This window comes from Rattus rattus, chromosome 4 (assembly GCF_011064425.1).
Source record: "Rattus rattus isolate New Zealand chromosome 4, Rrattus_CSIRO_v1, whole genome shotgun sequence".
NCBI classification, from domain to species: Eukaryota; Metazoa; Chordata; class Mammalia; order Rodentia; family Muridae; genus Rattus; species Rattus rattus.
In genome coordinates, this window is record NC_046157.1 from 64,277,148 (window position 1) to 64,298,955 (window position 21,808).

General features: G+C 38.0%; 1 pseudogene; it reads right to left on the reverse strand.

Moving 5' to 3' along the window:
* Positions 1 to 7,472: 7,472 nt before the first annotated feature.
* Positions 7,473 to 21,487, reverse strand: LOC116898373 (annotated as a pseudogene).
* Positions 21,488 to 21,808: the final 321 nt, after the last annotated feature.

The window sequence follows — 21,808 nt, forward strand, 5'->3', positions numbered from 1 at the left end:
TAAATGTTGTTCTTTATAAGACTTGTCTTGGTCATAGTGTCTGTTCACAGCAATAATACCCTAAGACAGCATGTTAAAGCTTTTTTACTGTACATCCAGTGTTAGCACATTCTAGATACTGGAGATTTAAGCAATAGAGCTTTAAACTGGGTCAGTATGATCATGAAGGCCCATAAACTATACAGACTGCAATACATGGCTCAGTTGGTAGATTGCTTGGTTAGTTTGCATGAAGCCTTGGGCACATTCCCCAACTCCTCCTTTCACTGGAGGAAAGATTGAAGTCTTTTCTGAGCTGGTGACTTGGGGAGTGTTATGAAGATATTTCTAAGCTTGCTTTCTGCTGATATGGAAGTTCCAGAAGGCGTTTGCTAACTTACAGATCCTCAATGAAACACCAACAGATTGGCGAACAGCAATGATGGCGAGGCAGCTTGTATCTAAGATACTTGGAAGTTGTAGGTAGATTAAAGGGATAAAAACATGAATGGAAACGTTTCCCAAAGGTTGGATTACTCTTGCAAATGCCAGTATGTTTAAACTGAAAATTTTACATGATTTGAATATATACATGAATAAATATTAGGTAACAGAAGTAGTACAAGTTGATGTTGAAATGACAATACTGGTGAATTCCTTAGGATGAAGAGGAGTATGTATTAGGAATATATCCTAATTCTTTTCTATTTGAATTTGCCAGATTAATATTATGATCTATTCATGAATCTAATTTTTGTATCATTTTAGACTGAGTTTTATTGTTTTGCTTTGTTTTGAGACAGGGGTTCTTCATGTATCCTTGGCTGTTCCAGAACTTACTCTGTAGACCAGGCTAGAATTGAACTCACAGAGATCCCTCTTCCTCTGCCTCCTATGTGCTGGGATTAAAGGCATTTGCCACCACTGCCTGGCATAAACCCTGTTAATTATTTTTCTCCTCTTCAACCCTGCTTTCATTTGTTTTGTCAACTCTAGACCAGTTCGAACAGTCCTAGAGAATAGTCATTTTTAGCTGTCAGGATTTGAGTTTTGAGAGAACCGGTAATCTAAATTATGCTTTATAAAGCATTTTCTATAAAATTCTTTATCCAAACAAAGATATTTCATAGTTCAATTTTATGACACACCTGAATTTCTTTCAGAAAAGAAGGGCAAGGAACTTAATTGAACACATTGAGAGCTTTACTTTTTATTTTGTCTCTATAAATGTCCTCCATGAATTAGAGAGTGAATAACTTCTTAAAACTAGAATCACATATTTTAGAATAGTTTAGTAAAACTGTGTTAGCTTTTATGTGGTTGCAATAGGTTTTTATATAGGAATAATATGGCAATTTAACACAATAAAAAACCTAGAATGGGCAAGTATGGAGAGAATTTCAGATACATTTTGCATATCATAAATGTGCTACATAAAGTACAACTTACAATGGATGATTAATGAAAGATTAAGAGAAAGAAATTAAAACAATGGCTGGGGAGGTATCTCAATGGTTACTTGCCTTGAAAGCCTGGTGACACAGTCCACAAACCTCTTGTAAAATCCAGATGTGATTGCAAGCATCTGCACTCCTATGCTACTACAGTGGGATGAGAGGCAGAAACAAGTGCATTGGCTGGAAGTGAAAGGGCCACCTGACCTGGAGTAAGAGGCCCAGACAGAGAAACAATAATAAGCCGTTCCTCAAAATGAAATAGAAGTGGGAAAGCTGTCCTCTGACTTCCAGATCTGCGCATTGGTGCCCTGGCATGTACACTTCCATTTATACACACACACACACACACACACACACACACACACACACACACACACACACACACACACAAACACATTTAAAAAAATTAAAACAGGTGATTACCATGGTAATTGAGGATAATCAGGGTAAAATGTCTTTACTTAGAAATGCCTAAACTGTTGGTTCATGTGGCCTTTTTAGGGTTAGAAAAGTGTGAGTTGTAATTGATATTACCCCTCATGAATTTTGCTTTTTATTATCATAAGGGAGTGAGAGAGAAAGAACATCATGAAATTACATATATGGAATATATGGGATTATGCATATATGGAGTATATGGGATAATGCATATATGTATTTATGTATATATGTATGTATTCTGTACTTCATGTTTGCAAAACAAAGACAAACCACTCTCACAGGAATGTTTGTCTATTTACACAGGAATTAACAGTTTCAGGAAAGTCCCCATAGGAAACAAAGAGAAGCTCCAGATTAATGAGCAAAGAAATGTAGTCAGCCATCTTACTAGCAGTAGCTTGCCTGCTATCTCCCGTTTGCAGAGCGTAAGTGCAGGCAGCAGTGACTGCTGCAATCTTGTTCTCAAGGAGTGCATTCAATCTGCATTGTGAGACCAAGGCTATGCATCCCTGCCATGGTGATACATCTCAGGCTAGTAAAGGAAATACCAGAATACCAAATTCCCTTTTGTTTGGACAGCAAACTAGTTGTATTTTGCAACTCTGCAAATATTTTCACTGTGCAAACCGTCTGTTCTCCTACTTGGGTGAATGATTTTTCTCCTTGTGTGTGGCTTGCGACTCACAAAATGCTCGTCTTCATTTCCTCATTGATTCATAAAAGCAGGAATGATTTCCAAGCCATTTTACAAGATGTCTGGCCTGCCATCTCATTATCTTAAATAAATCACCCAAAATTATGTAACTTCATATTTGAGCACATATGAAAATGCAACACCATTGTGGAGCTATGAATGCTATTGAGGGTTTAAGCCCTCACTTCGGGAATGAAGTCCATAAATGCAGAGGTAGAACAGTAATTTGAATTTATAACCATAAGAAGATTGATACAGGCCCTATTCCCTCACAAGTTGCAGATAGCATGATGGAAAGAATTGTTTTACTCCCAGTTTTAATTGGATTTAATTTCATCTTATAAGATTAGAAACATTTGAGTTTACCTAAAGGCAATATCACAATCTATGAAATAATAACTACGTTGTAGTTTTACTATTTCTGTGATGCCTTAAACGATAGTTTGGTGCTTAGATTTTAGGAAATTTTCCTGTAGTTGTTCAGATTTGACTACCTTTAAAAGTGTGTTATCTTGAATTTTCTAATATTTATTCTTTACATGGCTTGAATTCAGTAATTCTGGGATTGGCAAAGCAGTTAGCTATTTCTTCTTTGTGTGATTCAAAGCAGGAAATAGACATGCTGACAAAATGGTGGAAAAGTGGCTGGCCTCCAAAACCATTTTCCTAGGCTACAGTTTGGTGAACACTGTATCAAAGCATGACCCACAGAATATTAAAGGAGGAAGAACTTGAAGATCCCTGAGTTCAGCCCACCATTTCACAAATTGGAACCTGAGCTATGGATGTTAGCTGATCGATGCACAGGGAGGGTTAGCAACTGAGCCTGATCCAAATATCCTGTCTTGTTGTCTGGTTTGTTTAGCTGACTAATGCTTGTTCTTTACTGGGAATAATAGACTTTTATTTTTAAACTCCAACTGAGACATAAAACAAAATTTGTTCCTATCACCAAGGTACTATATTAGGTTTAGGTGTTTGTGAACATTGTATGTTTAAGTCAAATTAAACACATGAATCTCCTCTAGCATTTACTACTAAAATTCCTTGTAGGTTTTTTGAAAACTACAGTAGGCAATATTATCTACAGTCATTGCTATTGCACTATAGTATATAAGAGGAATTTATTTCTAAATGTGTATTTGTGAGTATGTTTTAAAATTACATTCACTTAACAAGTGGTGCAAAAATTATAGATGTCATCAAGGTGCCTGAGTTTTTGATCTTAGCCATTCTGACTGGTGTGAGGTGGAATCTCAGGGTCGTTTTGATTCCCATTTCCCTGATCACTAAAGATGTTAAGCATTTCTTTAGGAGCTTCTTGGCCATTTGAGAGTCCTCGGTTGAGAATTCTTTGTTTAGCTCTGTACCACATTTTTAATACAGTAATTTGGTTCTCTGGAGTCTAATTTCTTGAGTTCTTTTTATAGATTGAATAATATATGTATTTATATTATTTATATATATATATTATTGCATGTATACATTGCACACATCTTTGTCTTCAAACACCATCTTTAGGACAAATGCTTTCAAAGTCCTTTCTTCTAATTGTGAAGTGTACACTGTGTCTTACTCCTACATCACAGTCTCTGAGTGCAAAAATCAGCTGTTTTCCATCCTCATCCCAGCTCTTCCCAGCTCTAGCAGTACCTCTCTCACTCTGTTTCTACATCAGCCTTTTAGATATTACTTAATTCTCTGATCTCCAAAAAGTCACAAGGCTTGAGCTTAGAAATAACCCTAATGTGCTGTTTTTATGACTTGCGTTTAGGTTGCATGATGTTACCTGTCACGTGTGTCATGCCCACTTACATCCTCCTTTCATGTATCCTATGTACTGGTGTCCCACCGAGTTTTACACTACCCTCATTGCATGGTAAATGCTAAATATACCTTTTGTATCATAAAGGATAAAATACTAATGGGCATTGTATCCCAAAGAAATGATGTAATTTTTCTGCTAATTTTAGACAAACTATGAAGAATTTTATAAAGGGTTCAGTTTATGGTCAATTGACACAATCACTTTGTGGCGGTTGTCATAATAACACGACAGCGAGACCATCACAGAGCAGAGCTTCTAAACTCATGGTATGTGTGGGAGATGGGTGGGGTGGGGAGAGAGAACTCAGGGTGATACACTAATGCACTTGTAATTAAAAGTCACGGTGTTTGAGTTAACTCAATGAGAAAATATATGTTGTGTTGAGAAAGAAGTGTTGAGAGTAAAGAACGCCAAGCAGTTATGAATGGGAGTGTGTGGAATTTTTTACTTTATATCTTCTATAAACTTTGAACTGTAGTGCCTAATCTACAATTAAAAAATAATGTTTCCTGCATAGAATATGTTCACCCTCTTTTTTTGTCCTCATCAATAAATAAGCTGTGATTTTTTTCCTTGATAAGGGTCATGTGACCTTTCTTGGGGAGATTATTCATATCAGCTAAGAGAATGACAATCCAAAGAAAGAAGTCAACCAAAGTTCAACTGGGAAAACCACTGAATTTACTTGGATTACTTACTCCTCAAAGGAGCATGAATGATTCAAAGACAGTTACTTACCCAGAAGTCGGTTGGGCAAACTACTGCCAGATATGTTACCAAAGAGTCCCAAATTCTGCTTAGAATATTAGAGAAAGAATCTCTGTACCACTCAGGAAATCTTTGGACAACTTTCAGGCAGGTGTGCTCATAGGATTCTGTCTGCAGCCATTGTTGGTCTACTGCCTCAGGGAGGGAGGGCACCCTGACCTAGTGAACCTTGTGAGCCTGCCTGCCCCCGATATGAGGGACGTTAATAGGACTGGACTCTTGAGGTTTCTTCAAGAGCTAGCAGATGCTTTATTTCAAAGAGAGAGGATTTGTAGGAGGGATTAGCTATCCTACAGTATCTTCTAGATTTCAAAATCCATATTCTTTCTGCCTGTGTAAATAGCTCTCTGGATGGCTTATTGTTAAAACAATTCTTCTGAGGTGTGTGTGTGTGTGTGTGTGTGTGTGTGTGTGTGTGTGTGTGTGTGTGTGTAAAAGAGGAGGAGAGGAGAGGAGAGAGGGGGTTAGGGAAAGCAACGGAGGGGAAGGCAGGGAAGGGAGAGGAAGGGAGGGGAAGGGAGGGGAAGGAGGGAAAGGGAGGAAAACTCTCCAATGCTGGTTCTTCCATCCAAAGCTCCTCAGTTGGTGGCAAACTTGCCATCAAACGTTAATGTAAAAAGATATTATTTTACAATTCACAGCGGGCCGTGTGCCTTCAGGAAGTATACTTTTGCTGGCTTTCTGAAAGATGGTTCTCCTGGGTACATTTCTTATTTTTATATTTCTAATTTGAGTTGTATTGTTTCTCTTCAACAGCCGATCAGTATATTGTTGACACATACATACATTTCATTTCTGAATCTATCAAAAATGCAGCTTCTATCTGGATAAGTTTGGTCTTTGATATTTTTAATGACTTGCAAGTTTTTTTGTTTTTTGTTTGTTTGTTTGTTTTTTTGTTTTAGCTGGCCTCGAATGTTTATTTGGAAGTTTAACAGAGAAGTCTGCCCCTTCCTGAGACATCTTTGAGAAGTCTTCCAAGGTGAGAGTTTTTTCTCATTCTAGGAGATAATAAAATTATTTTGTTGCTGCCTCATAACTGGAATTTCTCCGTTATGAGCAGTAATAAACATCTAATATGCAGGATGTAAGATGGGCAGCCCTCAGAGGGGTCGAGTAGTTTGTAAGATCGTGTTTAGTACAGAAACCATGTCCCCCGCTTTAGGCTTTGTTATTCTTCCGTGTAGGAAACAGATGACCTAAGTCTGCTCCTTAAACAGAACAAACTACACAAGAATTCGACACCAGCGACAGAATTTACTATTCAAAGCAGTTTGAGAAAGCTCAGGTGTTGGCCATCATCTTCTCCAGCAGTCTTTTTTTTCCCACGTGTCCCCTACTCATAGCTGAAGAGGTGGATTACAGACTGCAGCCCAAGTTACATCACAGTTACTGTGCACTTCTTGATTATCTTAAGATCACAAAGGGTGTGATTTGGACCCAGACCTTATGAAGAAAAGCCCTATGATTTAATTAGGCTCTGGGATACCCATCCATCAGACATCACCAGCCTTACCCAGCCGAGAAGGGGAGCATCTTCTGATGCCAGAACTGAGTGGGATGAGATAATTGGCTGTGAGAGAGCCTGGGAGAGGAGGCGAATCTTGTGAGTGGGAAACTCAAGCCCTCCTGTGGCCCTCTTGTATGAGTTAGGCTGGATTTAGGATCTTTGGGTGGAAGTCTCCTGGTTGCTTAGCAACCAGTACTGCTCCTGATCATGAATGAGCACTGTTGGGGAGATGGGCCTCCACTTTGCAAATGTAAGGACAGAATTCTTAGGAGCTGAGGCAGAGGTGGTGTCTGGGCAGAGCTGAGCGCCCTTATCTGGGGATCTAAGCTGGTGTACCTCATCTGGGATTTGCCTTACTCTTCCCATCAGTTCCCTGCCTGGATCCAGAAGGCAAGTTCCTTTTCTTATTCCCTCAAATCAAATGACACTTGGGAAACACTGTGCTCTGAACAGCTCTGGGGCCACTTCCATGAAGTCATTTCTCCATGTTAGCCCCACTCTCTGGCACGCTTCGCCTCCTCACCCAAAGAAGGACTGAGAAAGAGCATTTCCGGGACCTCTGCCAGACTCTTAGTTCTAGACTTTACTCAGTATATGCATCTCATTCTGGCTACGAGGTCCCCCAAGGTGTCCCTACTTCTGTCTTTAAGGCACGCCAGCTCCTCTAAGGCTCTCGGCTTCTGAGTTTATTATTCCTACCATTCAAAAACAAAGTTCTGCATTAATGGCTTCCCCTTCTAGCCATTTAGCCCTTAGATGCTGAGAGAGTGGGCTAATGGCATAGAGTAATCACATTTAGGGGTTCTGGTCATCGGGATCACACTTGATCATAGCTTTCAGCCCCGTTCCCTTTTTGGCTGTTTCAAAGGCTTCTACAGCCTTCTCCAGAGGGAACCTATGGGTAACTAAAGGCTTTACATTCAAAGTCTTCGACGTGAGCATGGAAACTGCCATCGGCCACGTGTTGCAGGATCGAAACACGCCTTTGATATCCACCTCCCGCACAGCTGCGTGCACTAGGGGTAAATTGATCACCTTGGACTCCATTCCCACAATCACCAAGGTCCTGCCAGAGTGAGTGGCATAGATGCCCGACTGGATGGAGGACTCTGCTCCCGTGCATTCAATGGTGACCTCTGGCTTGCTCTCCAGCAGACTTTCCACCTTCCTGGCAATTTCCTGAGGGGTCTCTTTGGCAACCTGGAAGGTAAAGTCTGCTCCAACTTCCTTGGCCTTGGTTAACTGAGAAGCAGATAGGTCAGTCACCACTACTTGAACAGCTCCCATTGCTTTGGCCACAAGCAAAGTGACTATCCCAATTGGTCCAGCTCCACGCATAAGGACCTTGTTCCCCAGGGAAACTGAACCTCGATGGCAGGCATAGATCCCCACAGAGAGAGGCTCAAAGGTGACACCATCAGGAAGCAGAAGTCAGCACTGTGCTTGTAGTAGCCGCAGAGGTTCCCATCATCTGGGGGTGTGGCACAGAAGAAGATGGATGGCGTCAGATTGTATCCGCTGATCTTGCAGAATTCATCTATTTCTCTGGGAACGCCAGGCTCGATGGCAACCTGATCTCCTGGTTTTACTCATGCCCAAGCACCATTGGCTTTTTACAACGAAGTCCCCAATTCGGCCATGCTCCCAGTAGTGAACAGCCAAGCCTCAGATCGCCACCGAATGCATCTTTAGTAATACGTCATTGGGCCCAGCTTAGGGATTGGGTAGTTCTCCAGGCGAATGTCTCCAGGTCCGTGCACCACCAGGGACAGGTTGGAGCTGCCATGTCGCTCTCCTGCTTCGAGGTGTCGGCTGGATCTGGCGGGGAGCTGGTGTAGAAACTTGTCAAACCTTCTGGAGTCGCAAGTTTTTTAAAATATATAATAAAGTTCACTAAAAATAGAAGAAAAATGAAGTTTAAATGACTTTTATTCTCCTTGTGATTGTAGCATGAATTCTTCAAGGGCAAAAGAAAAGGGGAAGGCTGTGTAAGGAACTTGCCTCAGCAGTTCTTACCAGAGCTCCAACGAGTAATGTGAGTTTAACACAAATATCCTGATGTGATGATTACATTACTTAAAGTTTCATGACATTATCCGTCCTCTTTACCGAATTGCTTCCTACTTTATCTCATTACTCTTATACCCTTTAGCGTGGTCATAACAGCATCTGTTGCATAATAAGGGCTTCACCATTCATTTTGGCATTCAATAGAGTGGTTACTGCGTATCAAAATAGTGATACAATTATTTTGCTGATCACTTTAAACAAAATATGAGGATTTTATTCACAAAGAGTTTTTCTTACTTAATTAAGCAAAGCATACAAAAAAATTCATGACATGAAATACAATATCAATTAATATATATATGTATATATATATATATATAATCCCGCAACACATTTTCTCCATTTATTCCTGAACTGATTTTTGTTAGAGAATCAATAGCTTAAAATATTATTTGAAAGTTGTCCTATGTACCTTGTAATATAGTTCAATGTAAAGAAAAGTTTGGAACAGTGGGATAGCAATCTTTTCTATCTAAATAGGAGAATTAGCATAATGATTTATTGGCCATGTTTAAACTCATCCATTCCTTTTACCTATGTGAACAGTTTGTAAAGACTGCCACAATGAAATTAACTAACCAATAAAAAATTGAAACTCTAATATTTTCTTAGCAGAACACACAGTATACCCTCTCTATAAACTATTTCCACCACAGTAAAATGATTGGGAACAAAAACCTCTTTAGCTTCATTACTTTATCTTTACATAACATTCATACTGACATGATATTAGAAAGGCAATTTGTATAATTGCCAAGATCTAATCTCTGAGTTTATTGTGATATGTAATCTTCTCAAGATGAAATAAAAGCCCTTGGTTAGTGTGCCTTTTTAAAAGACATCTTTTCAATTATTATACAGTATGAGTAGCCCTACTGAGCATGAATACTGTATTTTATATTAATTATCTTAATTTGTTATTTTGTTAATCGTAGTACTTAACAAATGGGATAACATCTGCAATGAACTCTTAAAGAATCTTTGCCAAGGTTTATCACCATTTCCACATTATGTCTTATTATAACAGGCATGGAACAAAGAAGCATCAGCTATCTAATTTTTAAGAAAAATTAAATTCTATTTCTTAAGAATAAACTCTTTTAGTAGTAAAATATTTGTTGGCAAAAGCTAAAATTATAGTTTCTTAAGTATGGTTATTAATGTTTGTGATTTCTGGAGTATTAAAATGTCAACTATGGTAACATTCATCTCTGTTTTAGGAAAATATGGTGTTTTTAATGCCTCATCTTGTCATATGGATAATATACACAAACACATGTATATTCATAAATATCTCAATCCATATGCCTCAGAGCTGTATTTACAGTATTTTTCTGTACCTGAAATAAAAATTGTAATTTTCAAATAGGTAATTAAATTTTTTAATAGAAAATGTGAGAGGTCAGATGCAATTTATTTATGTTTGCATTTGATGCGATGTTTACCTTGATGTTTGGGTATGCCTATTATTTAAGAATTAGTTATAACTTTAAAACTGGAAGTGGGAACACTGAAATGCCCTTTAATTCTTCACTAAGAAAATTACAAACTGCTGCTGGAGAGATCTCTTAGGATCAGGAGCACTGGCTGCTCTTCCAGAGGACCTATGTCAAATGCCCAGTACCCACATGGCAGCTTTTTTGTTCATAACTCCAGCCTCAGAGGATCCAATGTCTCTGTGGCACTGCACAGACATTGAGCATAGAAATATAGGAATGCAAAACACTCATACACATAATTATAATTTTTTTTTAAAAAAAAGATTAGTAGAATCAGTCTTGATTTCTGGATTAGTCACCCTCTATTGGCCCACAATAGTCTATGATTAATTTTTTCACCCCAACTATTCCCATTCCCTCTATGCTACCCTGAATCTATTGCTTTCCTCTTGCTGTGTATATTCTCTGTCTACTATATTACTTTGAAGCTAAAGCATCATCATTTCTTTATCTTTCCATCAATCCTCATATTTTCTCATAACTTTTCATAGCATTAACAACAAAGAAAGGGAGGAAGGAGCAAAGGAAGTAAGGCAAGGATGGAGGGAGGACCGAGAACGGCTTCCTGTTCTCCGACTTCTCAACACTCAGTCCCATGCTGTTTGTTTAGCTAGTCAGTGTGCTCAACTTGCTCTGGGTAGGGCTTCCCCAATCCCCTTCCTCTTTGCTCTTTACTCTCCCTTATTGGAATAAATATACTCGTCCATTTGACTCATTTTAAAATGATCACATTTTGTGCCACATCCAAAGTAACCACCGAGAAAATTTCACTTCCCCTGTGATTCCCAAAATGATGTAATCTTTCCTCCTAAGCACGTGCCGTATTTAGAGTGGTGCTAATAAATCAAGTTGGTCTTTTCAGTGACCCCCTTTCTTCTGCGATGTTCTTAATCTTACTCCTTAAGATCATCCTGTGGTCTAGATTCAAAATTTTGCCTAACCTATGTCTGAAACATAGTAGCCATTACAGAAATATTTGTAGGCCGGAAGCTGGCTAAGCATATAACAAGTAACGGGCTGATTACACAAGTATGGGGCCCCGAATTCAGATGCTCAGTCCTTTTGTAACAATTAGTGAAAAGGAGGCCGTGAATTTGAAAGAGAACACAGTGGAGAGGTATAAGGGAGTGTTTGAAAGGAAGAAAGAGAGGGGGAAGCGATGTGATTATAATCTCAGAAAAATAAAGGAAAAAAAAATTTTTTTTAAATCCAAGCACAACCACAAGCCACTCCAGCTCTGGTTGAGGGCCTCAAGAAAGAGGGATCACTGTGTCTTGCTGGCTGCCAGTCTAGCTGAAAACTAGTGACCTCGCAGTAAAGCATGAGACTATGTAAGAATTATTAAGATAGAATATGCATTTTCAGGAAGTCGGGTAAGTGTCAGTAGCAGTCAGGAACCCAATAGAAAAAAATATTTTTAAGAACTGCACTCAAATCCTTGTATAGTAACTGTATAGTAACTGTATAGTAACTGTATAGTAACTGTATAGTAACTGTATAGTAACTGTATAGTAACTGTAACTGTATAGTAACTGTATAGTAACTGTAACTGTATAGTAACTGTATAGTAACTAACTGTATAGTAACTATATAGTAACTAACTGTATAGTAACTGTATTGTAACTGTTGTAGATTCTCATTCAAGTAAAACTTGCCAAACCCTATTGAGAAGAACTCACAATACAAGAATGTCACCACTTAGCTCTGTCATTTCTTTTTCCAATCACTCGTGCCTCCAGTCTGTCCTGTCACAGGTTTTTCACCTTCCAAGTTCAGTGAAGCTTTGCTGTAAAGCCATCTGAATGAACAGTTTGAGAAAGCGCCTGTTCAGAGGAAGATCGGAGAGACGCGAAAGAAAGGAGATGAAAACTGTTAAATATACAAAAGAAAACTTCCTCTCCCCAAGATACCACATCCAGGTTATTGCCCCACAGGAAAATGTTTGGCTACTTTTATTTTGGGTGAGTTTAGTGGACCCATGTGAGAAATGAATTATTGTAAAGTTTATTTAAAGTTTTTCTCATGAACAACTATATTCTATTTGTGGGCTCCAAAGGCAAATGGTCGAAAACCTTGTTGAGGTAGAGATTTTCCATTAAGTTTCATGCAGGAAGTAGGATGATTTCAGATTGAAGAGGTGCTTCCCCCTATCGGTCTATACATCAGAGTCAGGTATCTTTAAGCGTCCTGTGGATTGGGTCCATAACAAGTTTTCTCTTGACTATCAGTGAGGACAAACATATCCAAGATTATAATGCCTTGGCAGTATAACTTTTTTTCTCATTCAGATCAAATCTTTTTTTAAAAAAACATTTCGATTAATTTCTTTCCTGTTGGCTGGAGAAAACATTGCATGCAATGTATCTGAAAGTCTTAAAATAATTTTTGAGTCACAAAAATACTCTCACTGTTACACAGCATTCTTCTGTAAGAATTCTCTTTTTTCTTCTTTTTTTCTTCTCTTTTCAACTATTATTCGCTACAATTCCATTATTCTTCTATCCTTCTATCATCTTTGCATCTTAAATAACTTGAGAGTATTTTTGACTGGCCATAGATTTTTCTTTCGTTAGCTAAAATACTATATTTGGTTCTCTTTCAGGCAGACAAGAATGGATTTCTCTTTGGGATGATCAAAGGGGTGAATGGTTAGCAAGATATGGAGCACAGTTATGGTATAAACATTTTCCTGTCTTCTGTGAGGCCAAATGCTGATAAGAATTCATAGGCTAAGAGTCTGTTAGTTTTACTTTAAATAATGGTTTATTCTTTAAACTTATTTATCTGGAAAGATATAAAATACAATTCTTTCTTGTGGTTCATGAATTATAAAGTTCAAATATATATATGTCAATGGAAAACTGAAAACATTAAGATATATAGTTCATTTTTCCAGGAACCAAATTGTTGGCAACCTGCTGAGATAGCCACATTTTGAAACCACAACTGAACGCCACGTGGTGATTCCCAGCAAACAGCGAGGGCTAACAGGTCCTCCTCTGAATACAGACCGATGCTCCCAAGCACTGGAAAAGCTGTGGCATAGAACTTGAGTCCAACACAATCACCAATCTATTCATATAGCTAAAAAATTAAAAAAAGGCAGCCACAGACCTTCTCGGAGTGCTTAAAATTAGTCAGTTCCATACACCAGATTTCCATCTCCTTTTCTGGTATTATTTTTCTTATAAGTCAAAAAGGCTATTCATAAACTAAGACAAGAACTAAGTGTCAAATATAATGTTTAAAATGTATTTATCTTTATTTTTGAGACTATAGTGTACTTATATGGTATCCTTTTGCTTTTGTCTTACCCCAAACCCTCCCCTATACTTCTCTTTGCTCCCTTTCAAATCTGTAATCTCTTTTTGTTCATTAATTGTTGTCCCACACAGACATGTGTATGTATACATATGTGCTCATAACTATGGAAATACAACCTGTTCACTCTGTATTACTGTCCCTTCTTTGTATGTTTTCAGAGCGGATCATCAAGTATTGAGTAACTAACTGATGTGCTCTTCTCTAGGGTAGATTCTTTCTCTTGCTCTCAGCATTCCTTAGTTACTTCTGTGGTGTTGGGGCCCCCTGGCCTTCCCCTGTTAGCTGATTTTGCTAAGAAAAACAGAGTTATTAGACCCGAAGTTATTATTAGCTAATGTTCACACGTAGTCATTTAATGCTATTTCACTCGCTGTAGATATGCTAAGGAAAACAGATCTTACTTTCAGCACTAGTCCTTTTCAGTAAGTAGAAAAAAAATGAATTTAGGTTTTGAAATCATTGGGAATATTAATAGCAGAAACTCAGGGAAATTATTCCTTTGAGTTATTCTAAAAGAGAGATGCGTGTATATATGACAGCACCTGGAAGACATTATTACACAGTTGACTAATGGAATAATAGTCACTAAGGGTAGAAGAAACAAGAGACGTTGTTTGCATTGAATCCATTTTTACACATTTGAAGTCAGAGTAGACTGAAATCATATGTCCAGTCAGTCCCAGAGCGGCTGGCCTTGCCTTGAAAACTACTGCATAATGATTCTATTTCTCACTTTGTTCATAATTGGGAATGAAGAACATATTTCCTTGAGTGCTAGTGAATAGTAGATTATTAGGGTAAAATTCAGAGCAACGTGTTCTACATTGGTAATTTTGCATTTAAGTTATACTATTTTCCATAAAATAAGGTTATTTTACCAGAATGAAATTAATCATTAATAATGAAATCCAGAGCGGCAGTTTCCTTAAATATTAAATTTATTTTTGAAACAGAATTTTGGTGAAGTTAAAATTATGGGATCATTTTTCAAATGGTGTATTTGGTTAAGTAAGCTTTAAGAGTGATGTTGTCAGATTTCTGAGTTTCACCTGAGTTTTGGGGCAGAAATGGGGACTGGGGTGGTCATGTCTGTGTCAGATGATTATTATGAAACTAAAGGAACAGACTTTCTGAATTCTCTAGATCTGCTTTATATGAAAAGCTGCCTACAACTATATTAAATGTGTGAAAACTGCTTCCCTGGAGTGGAGGACTCTCTGAGTACAATGAAATGATAACTTTATAAATTCGATCTGCTACAGTTACATTGTTCTTTTTTAATGTACTTTCTTGTATATCCTATTTGAAACCACAAACAACATCATTAGCTTCTTAACAGAAAGTATAAAACCTTGTCTATGTGACCTTTTAGAGGTTCCTTTCCAACTTTCTGGCTTATTCTTCCTTCCTTTCAAACTCAGTTCATTGCATTTTAGCTGTATAATTTTAATCAAATCAGATGTATTAAGTGTGTATGCAGATGTTGAAACTTACCTAAATAATTAAATTTTCAACTTGGAACTGACTAAGAAAAAGTAATAATGATGGCAGAAAAAGGAAGCATTTATGGAAATTGGGGAAATAGTATATTTTATTTAATATACTTTCTATTTATATGTTTTGAATATGCATGCCACTTGGTAATGAGGATTTAGACATTTTATTTTGTTTTGTTTTGTCTTTGTTTTGTTTTCTTTTTGTTTTGTTTTCTTTTTGTTTTTCAGTAAGTTTCTCTCTACTAACACGATTGCTACAGTTCATCTGGACCAATATGATTTTTGAATTTCTATTTCCATGTAACTATTAACTTGACCTTTAAACCTATGGATGGAAAGGATGATGTGCGCAAACTACTCAGTAACAGCTGCCTCTCCCATATCTCATGGTTGCTAAATACCAGCCTTGTTAAAGGTGACTTTTCCAAAAGGCTGAGCTGGCACAGGAGACAGGAAAAGGGGAGGAAGAGAGCAATGAGCGATAAAGTTCCTTTATAGCCTGAATAAAATCTAATGCTATAATAAAATATTAAAAATTCCAGTCCTATGGGTAGTGCTGTCATTGAGACATACATGGCTCAGGGGCTGAAGAGTGGCTAAGGACATCGGCTACTTTTTCAGAGGACCTGGGTTTGTTGCTAGCATCTGTCTGGCAAAGCACAACTTTCTGTAGCTCCATTTCTATCAAGGTTCCGATCCTGTGGACAAGATAAACACGCGAGCAAAACACCGGGCACTCAGACAGGCAGGCAGAACTGCCCATGCACATAAAGTAGTAAAATTAAAAGAAAAAAAAAACCCAAGGAAATGTGGCTTAGAATGATATGCAATATGGGAAATGGAGAGAGAAAACCAATAAGGTAAAAGGATGAGTGTCATTTCTAAAACTTCACTGGGAAAAGTTAATGAAGTAAGTAGAAAAAAAGAAATGTCTGACTTAAAAAAAATGGCTGCCAAACAAAACACACAAACAAAAAAGAAAAAAAAAAAAAAAAAGAAAGATGTATTTCTCTGCCGGGCTCCAGTGGATAGTCCAATCCAGTGCTCATTCAGATGGTCCTGATAAAATTGAATGGATGATAAAATTAAATGGAGTCAACATGAAAGTCATGAAGCCAGGAATGGGATGGGTAGGAGACAGAGGTTTACAGGAGTAAGAAAGACATAAGAAGAGACGAGTGACTTGTGTCATCACAACACATCATGGACATAGATGAAACTGTCAAGGAACTAATTTTTTTTAAATGCATTAAAAATTAGTCATTCCCCCCGCCCCCCAAAAATCCAGTGTACAGAATGAGTCCTTTAGAATAAGATACTGGTTCATTGTTCAGCACTCCTCTTTCATTATGATAAAAAGGAGTTTTATTTATTTTTTTCTGCCTCAATGGATGTACAGACATTAGAGATTGCATGTTGACAAAAGTAATTTTGACAAAAATTGAGATATCTTTTGGGAGTTCTTATTCAATTGAAAGTTAAAGTGGTGAGGTACCTACCACCAATAACACAAGCTAGCAGTATAAAGAGAGGAGTGACCATAATGAGATTTGGACGAATTTATCTCCAAGCAGCACAATTACAGAACAGTGTACAAGATCAAACCGGGAGATAAGGATCACCATAGTAGCTAAGCAATCCCCCGGTGGAGACAGACCTCAGCCATGATTTATTTTAGAAATAAGGTGATGAGCAAGGAAGGCTTTCCTATTCTTTAAGATAGAAAATAAAAAGAAGGTAAATTTCCCAAATTTGTATTACGGAACTCAGAAGATGTCAGAAGGAATTCTTTAATAAAGTAAACGTTATAGATGAACATGATTTGTAAAACATTGCGAGGAGGAAGGGAAGTAATGTGGAAATAGCCACTGAGACTTGAAGGTGAAGAAGGATGGGATTTCCCCCACATCTGAATCATGGACTGTAGAGTGTATAACCATTAAATAGTGCAGGGCAGCTCCAAAGGACATTAAGCTCCCTGGCTAGGCATGGAATAGCAAATTCAATGCTTTTCTGAGATGTTCCGGAGGGAGCAGGGACAGTCGCTGAATGTAGAAGGAATACCGGAAAACAAGATGGCTGACAAGAGTGGTAAAACAAGATGGCTGACAAGGGTGGTAAAACAAGATGGCTGACAAGGGTGGTAAAACAAGATGGCTGACAAGCGTGATAACTATGACTCCGAATTTTATAAGATTGTGCTGCTTTGAAAAGATGGCGCATCTCTGAGGTCAGTATGAAGTGTCAAGGCTTGGGACATGTAGAGCATTCAGTGTCCTGCTCTTTTTTATTCTATTCAGTCATTTGGTTATTTGTTGCTTATCTGTTGGTGACTGGTTCCAGGAGCTTTCTGGAGAAACATAATCCGTATTATCTTTCCTAAATGGCACGATGTTTGCATAGAATTATGCACATCCACCAATACATAGCTTAAACCTTCTCTACACTATTTACAATAATCAATATAATGTAAATACTATGTGGGTCGTTGTCTGTGCATACTCAATACAGACATTTTAAATGATATTTTAGAGTGTGGAATCAACAAAGGCAGAATTTGTGAGGGGGAAGGCTGACTGTATTCATACATAGAAGTGAAGGCACCTAACTGTAAGATTCTCAAATGTGTACATTATCTCCTTACCTATGTTCTTTCTTTCAGGAATCAAGTACTCACCAGGCAAGTTTGACACACCTATAGTGTAATTAGAGACCAGGTGTGAAATGCCTTTTGTTTCTCCCAGGGAAGATTTGCTCCGGAGTTAACATGCACTCTATTGTATCCTTAAAAGTGTCTTCTCTTTTCAGGAGGATTTCATATAATCTGAAGTGCAGGCAAAAAGTGGGAAATAATGACCCAAACAGCAAAATGGCATTTAAGCTTAGCTCCATTACATTACTTAAGGTTCCTTTAAGAAGAATAGACACCAAAATAGCACGAAACTACCTCGACATTAAGGGATCATCCAATATTCATTACCCTGGCTAAAATAATGCATAATGGAAGCTTTCAGCGTTCTTAGCCAGCACACTTTTGGCTCGCCTGATAGGTTTGGAGCCATTGTTTGTGCAAGTCTAACAACTTTGAAGTGGATAATACATATTATTAAACTATTATCTGCATGTCTGTGAAAGCCGCCCACTTTTGAAAGGTCTAGTAGCTTAGACGTTTCAGTTAAATTAACCATTTTGAGTCCTTCTCTACACCGTCATGTGAAATTTCAAAAACCAAAACCAAATTAATCTGTTTAACTTGAATTGACTTTTTTTTTTTAATTTTCAAGGCACAGTAAACAGTTTGAAAAAATGTCTACCAAGTAGACACCACTTAGTAACAGCAAAGGCTGTTTTAACTCACTCTTAGTGCTATAATGTTGAGTATAAGAGGTCACACCAAGTAATGACCCAGGTGCCTCACTCTTAGAGCTAACAAAGGAAAGAAAGCAATAGCTGGCTCCCAGGCAAGTTCACTAAACCTTGTTGTTAAGGTTTACAAACCATGCTTTAACTGTGTTTTAGATGTGCTCTGGTACCTCTGAGGTGTAGGTTCTGGTTCTCAGCAGATAAGATGCTGTTGGCAAATGAAAGGTTGTGGGACAGGAAACATCAGTTTTCTTTAAGGGCACAAACCTTCCTTGTTTGACTGTCCTCCCAAGGAAGGCCGACAGTACATGTTCAGCAGTATAGGGGCAGCGCAAACTGTATTTGATGGAAAAATATGACGCATCAGAAAGGTTTACCTTGGCAGCAGGAGGGAGTTCAAGCAGAAACCCACAGCTAGACATTATGAAGAAAGTCTAAAATGGAGGTCTCCATTAGACTCCCTTCCCTCAAGGCTCAGGGAACCCAGCAGAAGAAGGGAAGAAAAGATTGTAAGACTCAGAAGGGATGGAGAATATCAGAAGAATGTGGCCGGCCCACTACTCAACTGAGCAGGGCTCATATGGGCTCACAGAGAAGGAAGCAGCCTGCATCTGCACCAGGTCCTTTATATGCGTTGTGGCTGCTAACTTGGTGGTTTTGTGGGACTTCTAACAGTGGGAGCAGGGGAATCTCTGTCTCTGATATCTGTTCTTAGGATGCTTTTCCTCCTATTGGGTTGCCTTGTTCAGTCTCAATACGAGGTCTTTTGCCTTGTCTTGTTGTGTTTTGTTTTGTCCTGATAAAAAAGAAATAAATATATTTGCTTATGTAAAAATAAGTAGATAAATGAAAGAAAACAGTTTTGTGTGGGGGAGAGAAGTATTACAGATCTGTAAGGAATGGAAGGAGAGAGAGGATATGACCAAAATAAAAGAACTAATAAAGAATAGTGAAGTCATGAACTCAGGCATTCCAGGCTCCAAATCTATGAATTCATTACAGTATGCTTTCTCTGGGTGAGGTGTTCCTCTCTAAATTCACTTAGTTTTGACCAGGATCAAGAAAAAATAACCTAACTGTAAAGAATAACTTTATTAGAAATAGGAAAAAAAAACATTAATTTTAGACATTATTAATGACACAGTGAGTTAGACTATAGTATGTATACCTCGTCAAAAGAATGTCTGTGCACACAGAAATTACAAGCAAGGGACAGTAAAGTATGAAATGTACTTTTGAATGGAACACCAGAACCTGACAGTTGTATACTCTTCAATCCTACATTCTTTTTTCTTTAATAAAACATTAGTACCAGGCCTGGCTTCAAATTCACCACTCCTGGTATCATGATATGTACATGATATAGGAGACACTATCAGATTCCAAGAGTGAGTCTTTGGAGACATAGTGAGAACACCTGTGTTCACGTTAAGGTCAAAGTAGAAAAGCTTGAAAACTCTTGGCTGACTTCAGTGACTCCATGAGAGTATGTCGAGTGGGTTGCTGGACAATCTCCTTTCCTGTTGAGGTCACGTTTGTACACACACTGACTTGTACGTATGTCTCTGTAAAACTGTCTGGGGCTTCCAGAATTTATTTTGACATGTTTATCCTCACATATGAGATCAGTGGGTACCAGGGTCCACTGTAAAGTATTAAGTGCCCCAGACATTTAATGAAAATCTATTTTCTAACTCACAAATCAGTTTGTGACCAACTTAACTTTCTATGAAGGATCATTTTATCCATAGCAAATACTAAATTTCTTTACAAATATACAAATATTGCTTCCTAAAAGATGAAAAAGCACTGATATTGGCCAAATATCTATTTAAATTCTGTCATGACATTCTCTGTATGCAACTATTTTGCTTTACATTCATAAATATGTAATGACACACACGTATATATGCACATATACTCGGATGCACATATCCACCTATATACATTCATACAACATACATACACATGAACACATACACATATGTACACACATAAATATCCAACACACACATAAAAATATACACATATAAATATACACGTATAAGCATGCATACATCTATATGTACACAATATATTTAAGCACATTTATAGTGTTTTAATAAAGTTATGTTTAATATCTATATCTTGAATACTTTTTCCCTTACTCTAGATAGCTTTTATCCATGTTTATGACTAGGATGGGAAAGAAGTCTTTGGGATGTCCATTATATGTTTCCTTATCATTACTACCATTTATCCTATGCACATAGCTTCACTATCATAAATTACTAGAATGAAAAACAGTATTTGACATAGTTCTCTCATCGAAACAGTCAAACATAGCTGCAGCATTCCAATGCTCCAGATCTCTGCGTGAACAGGTCAGGGTTACTTTTCAAGAAGATTTTCTACACGGAGAGTCAGAAGTCTGAGACACCGAGATCTGGGTTCCACCTGCCAGCCCTGTCCTTTCGTGTTTTGATATATAAATGTGCTAGATGTGAGTGAGATCTTACGTAAATCTGATTCAATGACTAACTCAGGCCACTTGGGAACCGTTGGCAAGTTTCATAGAGCTCTTGGCTTTCCTTGAATCCGGCTGAAACAGATTCTTCTGTAACTTTGGTTTCTATCCTGAGTCTCAGTGAAAATCTGCATCTGCAAGTGCTCAGAAGCAAGATCTGAATTCTGGTGCTCTTGTATCCAGGCTTCTTCTCTTGTATAAATTAATAGTCTTTTGATGGAAGTTTTGTCAACCTTTGGCTCTTCTTAAAGAGTCTAGGACAAAAGAGACTATGAAAAGCAGTCTGCTGGATTGCCCTGTTATGTGTGATGGAGTAAGCTTTCATCAGTAGGCATGGAGATCACAAGGAATGCCCAGATGGTTCCTCAGAATGGATGTTTTCAAAAGACCACTGCTAGGCATATGCATGTGGTTACAATGTTTAACCTTCATAGTCTTTAATCTTGTAGCACTGTGTGAAATGCTACCGGCTGAAGGGCTTGATGGAGTGTTTGGAGACTGTAGCTTTTCCACCACCAGAAGTTTTACAACCATTAAAAATGTGGCCCCCATGGTTGGAAGACTTTGGTCTTGGTCTGTGAGAAAGGAGGGCAGATGGGAGTCAGCCTTGCAATTATGCTTCAAGGGCTTAAAGGGGAACTGTGATCCAACAAGCGGGGTTAAAGGAACAAGGTGGGAAAGCAAGAAGGAAAGGAGGACAGGAAGGAAAGATGGAGAGATGAGAGAGACAGAGATGAGATAGACACAAAGACAGAAACAAAGAGACAAGACAGACACAGAGAAAGAGTAAACTAGGAAGTAAGAGAAAAAGAGAAATTTCTGCTATGGGGTATTTTAGGCTAAACCTTCCACTAATGTTAACAAATAACATTC